The following is a 12,385-nucleotide window of genomic DNA, read 5'->3' as shown; positions in this document are numbered from 1 at the left end:
GTGAAGAAAATAAATAGAGAAAAGAAAAGACGGATATTTGACAGGAAGTGCAAGTACAATGGGGATGCAGTGCAAGTAGTTAGTTCTCACAACGCAAAGCCACACTGCGCAACAGCCAAAGCTGCGGCCGTCAGAGTTGACAATTAGGGGAAATTCGAGCTGTGTGCAGTTGCCAGCGGCGTTCTTCAACTTCGCCCGCCACTGTTTGTCTCAGAGGGACCCAGTTGAGAGGCCTCGACAGAGGCTGTCCTCCTTTGCACGTCGTGATCGGAACTGAGTGGCGATCGCTACAGTCACGGAATTGGTGAATGCCTGCTGAAGTGCTGGGTCATAAGGGTGTTTTCTCCGGTTGCGCCAGCGCTTTTTCTTCTCCCTCTCGGTCTGGGTGCATTCAGGCGTCCACCATACCGGATCGGAAGGCCTCGTTTCCAGAACTTTGGATGGGACAAATTATGCAACAGCTGCAGTTATCGAAGCGGTAACTTGCTCACAGGAAATTTCCTTTGTGATGATATCACCCCATTCCACGTTGCGAAGGTGCGCCCTGAGGCGATCCCAGTCTGCCCTGTTGTAGCAAGATACTGGGGGGTTCACGTCTATGGAGCACATCAGAAAAGTCTGACAGTACAACTGAATGGTCAGATCGACCGAGGGGTGGAAGTGTACGTGTAGTTACTGGGGACGTGAATGTTGACATTATGAGGTCTAGTGGGTTGTCTCCACGGGTGACATGCTGAAAAAGAAGATGGGCGGCAGGTATCTTCGAGAGCCTCGCCTGCAGGCGTAGTTTTCGAGCTGTTCAACCAAGCCTGGTTGTGCACGTTGAAATCGCCAGCTAGGATAATGTGGGGGCCCTGCTGTCTAGCTTCTGGGAGGATGGTGTCGGGATGGTCAATTAGGGTGAGATCGCCAGGGGCACAGGACTCCGGCCGATACACTGCTCCCAAGACGGTGAGGAGACCTGGGCCCAGCTGGAGAGAAAACCAGATGATCTCATGTGCGGGGGACATGAGTTCAGTGATGAGCATGGAGGGGAGTGACGACTTCACCCAGATGGCTACCCCTCCCCCGTGTGCCGTTCTGTCCAACCAAAATGGTGAGCTGTATCCAGGGAAACTAATGTCAGAGGGAAGCACTTTCTCCGCAGTGAACTTCGTTTCTGTCACAATTGCGACGTCGGGCTGATGCTGCAGGAGTGTGTGCTGTAGGTCGGGAAGTTTGCTGGCTAGGCCGAAAGCGTTTGTGCAGAGAATACGAAGATGCTTGCTACCCTTCATTGCAGGAGGAGGAAATTAAAAAGGGGAGTGGAATTTGGCATAAGCGGGTGCATGGCTACATGTATGGCTAAGGGTCCTAAAAATCTAATGAAATACCTAAAAGGTGTGGAGAACAACGTCACTGTAGGCTAGGATTGAGTATCCTGTCACATCAGTTTGCTGAGGCGTGAGCCCTGTGCTGGGGCAAGGGGTTGGCTGTGGCTAGGGTCGATGTTGTTGCTCTCTTTTTGTTTTTTTGGAATTTTAGAAATCAGGTGAGGATTCCGCACTGGGACTGGTTCTCCTGCGTTGTTCGGAGGTAATCCAGGGGTTTGCTGGCTGTTTAGACATGTCTGTGTTAGACACCAGTGAGGATAGGAGATCTTCAGCACACGCCGAATCTGGGTGATTGCATGTTGTGGTGGTAGGAGTGGTTGTGTCGGTGTGCGGTGAGGTTGGATGTTGTCGTACCTGTACCTGTGCTGCCTGGCGGCGTGTCAGGGTGCACAGTCGTGCTGGTTGCCGACATGGGCGATATAATGTCGTGTTCGTACTGGTCGTTGACTGGGTCATTTGGTGCGAGCTGGAGAGCAGGTCCGCTTTCGGAGTGGTGTTGCCACCGTCGGAGGCGGTTTCGGATACGGCGCTGGCGTGGGTCAAACTCTGGGCCGCTTTTGGTGCCGCATCGGTACGGTGAGAGTCAGTTTCAGCTCCGCTGTTCCGCTCTGTGCTGCCCGTGCTGCTGCCTTCTCTGCCGGCATGCGTGGAGGTGTGTGCACTGCGACGGTTTTGGCTTTATTCCAACAAGAATGGGTGAGAAATAGCTCAAAACCCACTCGTAGCGTTCATGACGAGTAGACCCATCCGAACTCGTGAGACACGAATATGTTTCGCATTGTCACGACTGGTCTCTAAACCAGCACCCCCTTCGCGTAGAAGTTTTACGGCTTGCTAATGGTCCCTAGTCATAACTCGTGACAGGTTGTCCTTCTCCTCTTTTATCATAATTAAATTGGCTCACCATCCGAGTAAAACTATCTAAAATCATAACTTATTGTTTTACTGCTTATATAGACAGTTTCCTCTGAGACAAGAATGCGACAATACTCATAAAAAGGACTTTACGAAAATCTTGAAGGTTTTGGTTTCACAAGTATACTTTCAAGCCTTCTCGTCAGGTGAAATTAAGGCAAAGGAAAAGGAACACTGAATTAAGTACGGTAAGGAGGTGGTCAAGCAGCGCAAAGAAGAAGATAGCTAAAGTAAACAGCGAAAATGCGTGACCTATACACATAGCAATAATGACACAAAAGTTCAAGTGCGAGAAAACTCAATAGGCGTGACATGTAGTGCGACAACAAGAGACAATCACTGGACATAACTAACGAGGTTATGACAGCCTACCTAACAGCCTAAGTGTGAATTTAATTTGCTTATGCTTGCTTGCAAAGGTTGGGTTTCTTTGTGTGGATGTATACGGCTTCAAAACAATCTAGCACTGCGTACACATGACACAATCGAACAAAATCATCTGAATACACAGCACAACAATCAGGATGCTCAAACAAATGACTAGCAATGGACGACTCATACATCAGAATAATCAGCATCTGCGGTGGACACATCCGATACCAAATGGCTAGTCGTGTGGACCCTAGCCATTGCCGCTGTCAGTGCTTTAGACGCTGCCATCGCCGTCGGTGCCGATTTTTGCTGTTTCTTGGCGTTGATGTCAGTGCTTTAGACTGCCATCACCTTCGTTGCCGATCTTGTCAACATCTGGACGCACGCATCCGACAACAGGAGACGTCCAGCAAAGAATCATCCTGGTACAAGATGATCTAACGCAGCGGCATCAACACCAAGCAACGTCACCTCACAATTAACTAGACCACCGGAAAAACAACCGGACAAGACACTTACTGGCATGGCAGTGACAGGAACCGCATCAACTAGAAGAATGACAAGATCGACAACGACGGCAATGGCAGCAGGAGCGGTCTGAAGAACAAATTTCCTGACTCCACCAAGACTCGAACCAGGGACCCTCGCTTGTAGCCAGCGATGCTGTAACCACTGAGCTATAGTGTAGTGGTCATCCCAGCAGAAACCGTTCAACATTTTCTTCAGACTTTGTAACTCACACTTTGTGTGAATCTATACAGGCGGGTGGGACGCAGCCCTCACTGTAATCCACACACTCCACCTACAAACTAGCACGCAATATTCTTCCAGGATCCTACATCCTATCCAAATTCTACTTTGTTCTTCCAGAGATTTGTGCAGTAATAAACTTGTTCACCTTCCTGCCGGGCTGTTCAAAGCCACAACCAAATTAGAAAAACTGTAAGTCACGTTGTGAATGTACCGTAAAAAGGCCTTTTTGTCGTAGTTCTTTTGAGAGGTGGCAAATGGGATTTTGGGATATTGCATCTCGTGTGATTGATCTCATGTACCCTTTATGACCCGAATCTGACGCCGCTCGTGGAAGACTTTTCCAGGTAGAACTCCGTGTTGGAAGCAAAGAGCTGAGATAGTGTCTTTACAAGTTCCATTGCGCATTCCTTCAAGAAAGAAACTAGCTCCTGCGATTTTTTTCCACTTAGCCACCTATTTAACCTCTCCTTTACCACAGGCAAGTTCCCTACCGACTGGAAACTGGCTAAATTTGTGCCTATTTACAAGTGCAAAGGCAGCAAATCCCAAGCGAGTAACTATCGCCCAATTTCCCTCTTGTCCTGTATTTCCAAACTTTGCGAACGGCTCTTCTTCATTCAATTATATAATCATATTTCTCCTGCTCTGGATCCCGCGCAATCTGGGTTTCGTCGTGGTGACTCGACCGCTCTACAGCTCACCAAGCTGATCCAAAACATTGCCGACCATCGTCATATGGGGCGGAAAGTTGCCATGTGCTTTTCGACCTCGAGAAAGCTTTCGACACCGTGTGGCACTGTGCATTACTTGCTAAACTTTCCAAAGTTTTCGGTGTGTGTGGCGCAGCGCTAGAGTGGATAACAGACTACCTATCCGACAGGACGCAAGTTGTCTTTGTAGGTGGACTTCTCTCAGATGCCTCACCTGTTCTATCCGGAGTGCCGCAGGGATCCATCCTAGGGCCCCTCCTTTTCCTAGTGTATATTAATGATCTTCCCAGTCATGTTGAAGGTGTGTCCGTATTTGCTGACGATACTGCACTGCTCCCGTTCAATGAGTGTCTAGAGAGGCTGCGAGACAGTCTCCAGTGCGGCATCAACGAAGTCTAGGACTCGGATGACTATGCTCAAAATCCCAATAATGACTATTGTGTTGAGCTCATCAAGTTATCTGGTTGCAGGAATATAGATCAGGTGGGAATAGAGACATTATGTCGATAGGAATCAACTTTATTCTCTTTGTCGAGCTATGTCGCTCCGGCAACAGATGTCATCCATGCGTGAAACACAAAATTACTGTTGACATCCTAAAAAATGCACGAAACACACGACCAACTTACCAGACATACGAAATAGCCATGGATGCATTTCCGTACCCAACACGTCGGTCTCTCCGGGGTGCACCTGAAAAGCAAGTGCTCGAACCTGTCATACCTGTCATAGTGGCCAACCCTCCCCGTTTTCCTGGGAAAATCCCGGGAAATCAACACTACTCCCGGGGTCCTGGGGATTTGAAGGAAAATACCGGAAAAGTCACAGTTTCGTCTGATACCGGATTTTCCTGAAAACTCGTTGGATTTGCTTTGAATGTCCCGGTTTTTTCAAAAATATGTACGGTGCGCACTTGCACTTCGAGCTGTTAACGGCACTTTCAAGACCTGACCACAAGATCTGCATTGACAGGCGCCGACGCGCCGACTGATCGAACTGCAGTGCAGGGTTGAACTGTGCCGTACGCAGATCTGCAGAGTTGAACTTTTTTTTGGCGGGAAAAGCCCTTTCCCCTTGTTTTTGTGCCATCCAGGGATTTTGCGAAACATCCAGGCATTCTGCATGTATTGTCAAGGGATTGAGATTTTGGTGGTTGGTCAGTATGCTACGTGGTCGAAATTTCAAATGATATTCCGGGAAAACAGGTTGCAGCTAGATACCAAATCATGAAGTGCAGGGCATCGTGCCTCTTCATGGTTTCACTCAAGCAGCATTCCATCATACATCACAGTAGTAGCATAGCAAATATCATGTTGCTGATCAACCTGATCATCTAGATTTTGATTCTGATCTTGATTGTCGATCAAATCGATCAAATCCGTCGATCTGCTATGTCACGCTGTGGTCGGCACACGGCCAGTTTCAGGACGCAAAAATATCGTGCTTCGATCGCACAAATCGAGATTTGTGTGTGTTAGTGTGTGCGTGTATGTGTGTGTGTGTGTGTGTGTGTGTGTGTGTGTGCGTGTTAGTATGTGTGTGTGTGTGTCTGTGTGTGTGTCTGTGTGGGTGTGGTGTGTGAGCGAGATTAAGCGCGTGCTTGTTAGTGCTAGACCTGCGCCTCCTGCATCTGCCTCTGAAATAGCCTGACCATGTATACATTCACGCGATTACTCCTCTCGCTATCGCATTATCACACCTCTCTCCGCTTAGATATACCAGCGCGGCCTCCTATTCCATTATCGTTGTCTGATGATTGGTTCAGCGATGAAACTCTGAGTCACAATGGAATTAATTTGCCAAGGTTTTCATTGTGTGCCTTTGTGTCTTTTGTATAAATAATAATAATCCCTAGTCATAACTCGTAATAGGTTGTCCTTCTGCTCTTTTACCATAATTAAATTGGCTCACCACTAGAACTAAACATTATCATAATTTATTGTTTTACTGCTTATAGAGTTTACTAATTCGAGGGTAAGACACAAAGGGGAACAGACTGAAGAAAAAAATTGACTGACACCAACATGACCCAAACATGATTTATCGGCATTACTATTCACAGCAATTGATGCGAGCGCCGTCCAATGCGGCTGCCCATTAGCATAGTGGGCAATGTGCTCTAAGTACCGGATCTGGAACAACACTGCTGGCACTGATCAGTCCCTGGGTGTAGCTTGCCCTGGCTAGGTTCTGCTCCGCTGCCGGAGCGGCCAAGTCAGTACAGTAGTCCGGAGCCAACTTCAACTCGAGCAGGCGAGTCCGCGGAGTAGGTTTTGTTCCTGTCGGGTCTAAATTGCGGGATGCCAGTGCGTTTCGCAGCTCAGCAGAGCGCATTTTGGCTGGACATCGCTCACTGACAGAGACATGGTTGATCGGATATTGATCAGAAATTGGCCGCGATCGTCAAGAAATTTGACCGTCAACGCAGCAAAGCAAAGAGCGTTATGGCTGTAGTTCGTAGTGCTGTGCCAGATATCGATTGAGCTCCATCGGTACGTTGCACGTAGGTCCAGCAGACTGCACATTGCTAAAAAGGCAGCACTGATTCTTTGTCCGTGCTAGTCCATGTCACTCTCCTTTCCTGGTGTAGGTAGTGGTAGAAGGCACCACGGGACGATATGCTAGCAGGTAGAGTCAATGCATCGCTTCGACATGTGGCACTATTGGCCTTGGAATACAGTACGCCACGTCATGAACATTTGAAGGTGGCCGAATCAAAGTGAAACATTGCAGCAAGAGCCAGCTCACTAGGCAGCTTGTCAGAATGATAGTTGCAGCTTGTCAGAACGGTAGTCGGACGGCTTGTATACATCTCCCCATAACTATACCAGCGGCTCTCGTCATCGCAACAATGAGAAACACGGCCACTATGAATGAGCGAATCTTCCTCGTCAAGTAGGGTTGAGCGCGCAGGGAGATAGAGTGTTGTCCTGCTCACCTCCACATTCTCCAGAACGCTCCAGTACAATCTCTGCCAGCACCAAGAAATCACCACAATGATTAAAGAGGGAACACTGAAGAAATGTGGCTCAAAAATAGAAAGGCCTCTTTCTTCTTCTCGACAGGCAAACTATATGTATTGACTCGAAAGTGAATATTTTCGCGATCCCCACGACCAACAGCGGCTTCAGTAAATTCATCAATAATCTAGCGTCTCTATTGGCCGGGTTTGCTGCAGCTTGCGTGACTCTATCGGAGATTGACGGATCCAAAATCAACCGGTTGAATTTATCAACCGACTCTCTATCATTTTTGACCTTCAAATGACCGCCGAGCGCAGCATTCCAACGACGAATTCGGTCATATAGATAGAACAAAAATCGGTTGTCCCTGCCGAAACGACCATCATGCCACATCATAACTCTTTTGGATATAGATGTTGACATAATAATTATCTTTTTCTCCTATGCCCAACGGGAACAGGTATGGGAAACCTGACAGGAAAGCGTTGTGAGTAAATTCATTAATCATCTCACTAGTATCCGTCCTGATGGTGACTTCCAATAACCTGTCCCTCCGTGTTTGAGAAGATGCATTCCGGTACGTGCCATCTATTGTCACTGGCTCCTGAGCTTCACCATCCGTGCCATTAACAGTGTTTTCTAACACTTTGAACACTTCAGATATTACGCTAGCATCATGCTGCATGGCTCGAGAAGTCAGCATAACAGACTGCACACCGTCCACAGCTGGTAATCTCAAGGTGTCGTCGAAATCAGTCACGTCACCATGCGGTCTTACATTGGCTGTGTCATCGCGCGCGTAGTCGTCTATCGCCGCTGCGATTGCACTGTCCGCGCAATGAGCGTTGTCCACAAGTAATTCTGGAAGAACTCCAAAGCGTCTATAATGCTTGACGACAAGTTGAATGCATCTTCCGGCAAATGGCGATATGCGCAGTGGTCAGCAGCTTTCATCACACGGAGCCATTGCGTTATCTTGCGCCCACTACACACCAGAAGGCCACTGTGCGGGTGGTCCCGTCTTAATATGTCAGACCGCCTTTGTCGCCATTGTACACTAGATCCTAGGAACATAATCGAAAAGTCTTCAGATATATCTTCGAGCCTATAATCATAGCAAAACAATCGAAACAATTATCTAGTTAAAACCCTTTTTGAACCAAAATTAATCATCGTCAAAAACCTACTACATACCTCACAACTGCCAACGAACTGCACAAACTAATTAAAAAGTTGCATTTCAAATTTTAAACGAACCTGTGCCTTGGAAACATGGCAACAGTCGCCTCGACAGCATCGTGACGGAACATCACTGCATGACCCTCCAGGAAACTCTGAGATGATCTTCCTGCGGCTCCACGAGAAGGTTTCAACTTGAGAATAGTTGCGAACGTTCGATACGGCAACACCTTGATCTTCTCGAGTAATGACAACGATTCCAGCATGTCCAACCTTCCGAAATCGTACCCACTAGCCAAGCTAAATTTTCCCTTTTTCAAGGTAAAGCTACAAGCTGCACAAATGATAACTTCAGTGGCACCATCTTCAACCTCATCTAAATGATCGGGGAGAAGGTGGTACAGATTTCCATCTGAAGGGGAGCGATATACATTCATCACTTCCCTTACTACCTCTGGCCTCTGCTCGTACATTTCGGCGGCTGGATCATCCAGTCGAAGGCATTTCATAAACGCCTCGTCATGAAGTCGATACTTGTGTGACTTCACCATATCACGACAGCCACATGCAGCGCACAGGCAAACATTCTCTAAATTGTACTCCGCTTTGAACGCTTCCAGACCATCAGCTAGCAGGCCTGTAGAAACTGGTGCTGGAATAATGGATGCCAGTTCTTCTCTCACATAAGTATCAGGTACTGTCCGAGATGGTCCACGACCATGACCTGAAGCAGCATAAAAGGAAAGCAGAGCTACGTCAACGTTATCTTCCCTGCAAGATTACGATAGGTGGCTATACTGCTGGCGCTCTTCACGTGTCAAAGAGGACACCATTGCATGATTTATTTCCTCTACCATAGACCGCACAGTTTCCATGTGCGCAGCTGCAGTAGCATGACGCGAATCAGCACGATTAAGCCTCCTATGCTCATTTCTTCCATTTATGTCGTCCGACGTTTCCTGGGACCGGAGCTGACTCTGCCGATCACGGGCGATCTGGAGTCGACGAGATGTCTGTCCTGACGTTTCCTGTGACCGGCGCTGACTCTGCCGATCACGGGCATTCTGGACTCGACGGGATGTCTGCCCTGACGTTTCCTGTGACCGGCGCTGACTCTGCCGATCACGGGCATTCTGGAGTCGACGAGATGTCTGTCCTGACGTTTCCTGTGACCGGCGTTGACTCTGGCGATCACGGGCGTTCTGGACTCGACGGGATCTCTCTTCCGACGTTTCCTGTGACCGGCGCTGAATCGTCCGTTCACGCTTATTTTGGAGTCGATTCTGCGTCTGTCCTTACGTTTCCTGGGACCGGCGCTGACTCTGCCGATCACGGGCGTTCTGGACTCGACGGCATCTCTCTTCCGGCGTTTCCTGAGACTGGCGCTGAATCGCCCATTCACGCCTATTTTGGAGTCGATTCTGCGTCTGTCCTGATGTTTCCTGTGACTGGCGCTGACTCTGCCGATCACGGGCGTTCTGGACTCGACAGGATCTCTTTTCCGACGTTTCCTGGGACCGGCGCTGAATCGCCCGTTCACGCTTATTTTGGAGACGACGGGATCTCTCTTCCAAAGTATGTTTTTGCTGACGCATCCTATCACCTATTCCGCAACTAGCGTCCATTCTAATTATATTTCCTCCTCGTCTCCCTATTTCTTTCCAAATCTCCCTCTACATCAGGGAGTCGTATACATGATACGACGAATATTGTGGCCAGCTGTTTGTTGCTAGCTATGGGAAAGATAAGGGAGCCAGCAGATATTGTGGCCAGCTGTTATGTACAATCCTGTAGAGCCTTTGTAGTCACAGATACGGGACAGATACTGTAGCTCCAGGCGGGACACAAACACCAAATCACAGATACGGGACAGATACGGTAGCTCTAGGCGTGACACAAACACAACACAACAAACAAACACCAAATTAAAGCTGTGTGGACCCTGGCTAGCGCCAGATTTTACTGAAGTAACGTCTTCTGCATAGCACAGGAAAAAAATTAATATGGAATCCAGGTGCCCCAACAAACGGTCCGAGCTTGTGTCAAAGTGCTGCCATGAGAACAAATATTACTTGTCAAATTTTGTCACATGATACTAGCAGAACATCACTCAGTTAATAATAAGGACGTTTAGCAATGCGAAAGTTCGAAAGAAATTTCGAGTCTGGGAATGAGTACAGAGAGACCAAGACCGAATTATTGCATCTGACATCAACTTCAGACTCCTGGCGGTCCAGCAGGCAACTAGGGTCCCTCATTGGCGACAGTGAGGACTTGGAGCGGAGGAAAGACCTCGCTTCGAGTGCATACGGCAGGATGTATAGCCTCTGGCTGAGGCGTGGGAAGGTCAGTGAGCAGAGGCGCATCCGACTGTATAATGCCCTGGTTCTGCCCGTTCTTTTGTATAACTGCGGCGCATGGGGGCTCACAGCGGCACAAGCAGAATCACTTAACGCATTCCACCGGAAGCAGCTCCGACGGCTCATTGGCATAGTTTACCCAGCCAGGATATCAAATACTGAGCTGTATGAGAGGTGCAACACGGAACCACTATCTGACATCGTGGACAGGAGAAGATGGCAGCTAACCGGCCATATTCTCCGTATGGACAGGGATGCGCCGCCATGGATCGCGCTGACGGGCTATTTTGCAGGAGATGCCAAGGCTGGGCGTGGACGTCCGAGGCCATCCATTGCGATGCGCATCAGAAGCGACTTACAGAGAAGGAACATCGACCTGAAGCGCAGCGATCAGCTGGAGAATTTGAGGGCCATCGCTCTGGATAAGCCTACGTGGAAAAATCTGGCCGACAATCCATGATCTGGCGTCACAGGTCATCAGTGCACCGTATTAATAATTATCTTGACAATGGAATTTGATCATAGGAGATAGGACAGAAGCGGAACGTATAATTATACCCACATAATTATATTATTACGCGTGCTCTGGTATTATCATTATTATTTTTATTAATGAGTACAGAAAAATGGCTCGAAACTTCGAAAACTTGGACGCGAAGTTGCAGTGATTTGCGAAAGTAACTTTCTCTTTTCTAGGTACGCATTTGACTACAGGGAGTAGTAATTTGACAGCCCCTGCTTTAGACTGAGCTGCGTATACGGTACAGTACTATAAGATTCAAATAACTTCGAGAAAAAGTCATTTCACATTGCTAAACCTCACAAGTTTTATTTTCGAAACAGATTTTCGCGAAATATCACCACCACAAAAAGTTCGAATTTTCGAATTACTAAACGTCCTTAGTAATTATACACAGAAATGGACTCAGATGGAGAGCCAAGGTTTAATTTATACAAAAGAGAAAGACCAAGGAACTGCAAGTTACATCCAAGATGTGCTAGAGTTGTTAGCCAGTTAGTTGTAGAACGTCAGTACCATCGGTCAGTGTCGTGCAATGTTATCGCATGAGCTGATTGTTTAGTAACTGGTGGTGTTAGTGGAGAGTATAGCGTAACTTGCAGTTCCTTGCTCTTTCTCTTTTGTATAAATATACACAAATATAACACTTTCTCTCTGCAGGTAATGCTGGGCCAAATAACACCTTTTGTCAAGCTTTGTTAACAATACACAGATAACTAAAACTTTCTCGCATACGCTGTGTCGCGCTACATATCATAATGGTAATTGTTATGCTGGACTTGCCACATTCACGGTACATGTATAATTATAGCCTGGCAGGGTCATTGCCAATGACCCAGACTAGTCTGATGATCGATTAAGTTTGTGAAACTCGGAGTTACGAAACCGCAACTGCTCGTTCTGCTGTGTGTGTATCCCGCTCTTTCCCTTTCGCAAATTGAGCCCTCTACGGACGGTGGATGAACTTCACATGGTAAAATATGGAACTAAATGTTTCCGCCGACATTGAAGCAGAAAATGCACCTGACCAAGAAATGGGAACAGTCTGAAGAAAAAATTGACTGTCACCACCAATACTTGAACCAGGGACCCTCGCTTGTAGCCAGCGATGCTGTAACCACTGAGCTATGGTGTAGACGTCATCCCAGCAGAGACCGTCCAACATTATCTTCAGACTTCGTACCTCATACTTTGTGTGAATCTACACCGGTTGGTGTGACGCAGACCTCACAGTAACCCG

Source organism: Sycon ciliatum, chromosome 7 (assembly GCF_964019385.1).
Source record: "Sycon ciliatum chromosome 7, ocSycCili1.1, whole genome shotgun sequence".
Classification (NCBI taxonomy): domain Eukaryota; kingdom Metazoa; phylum Porifera; class Calcarea; order Leucosolenida; family Sycettidae; genus Sycon; species Sycon ciliatum.
Note: the sequence above shows the minus strand (reverse complement) of the source record.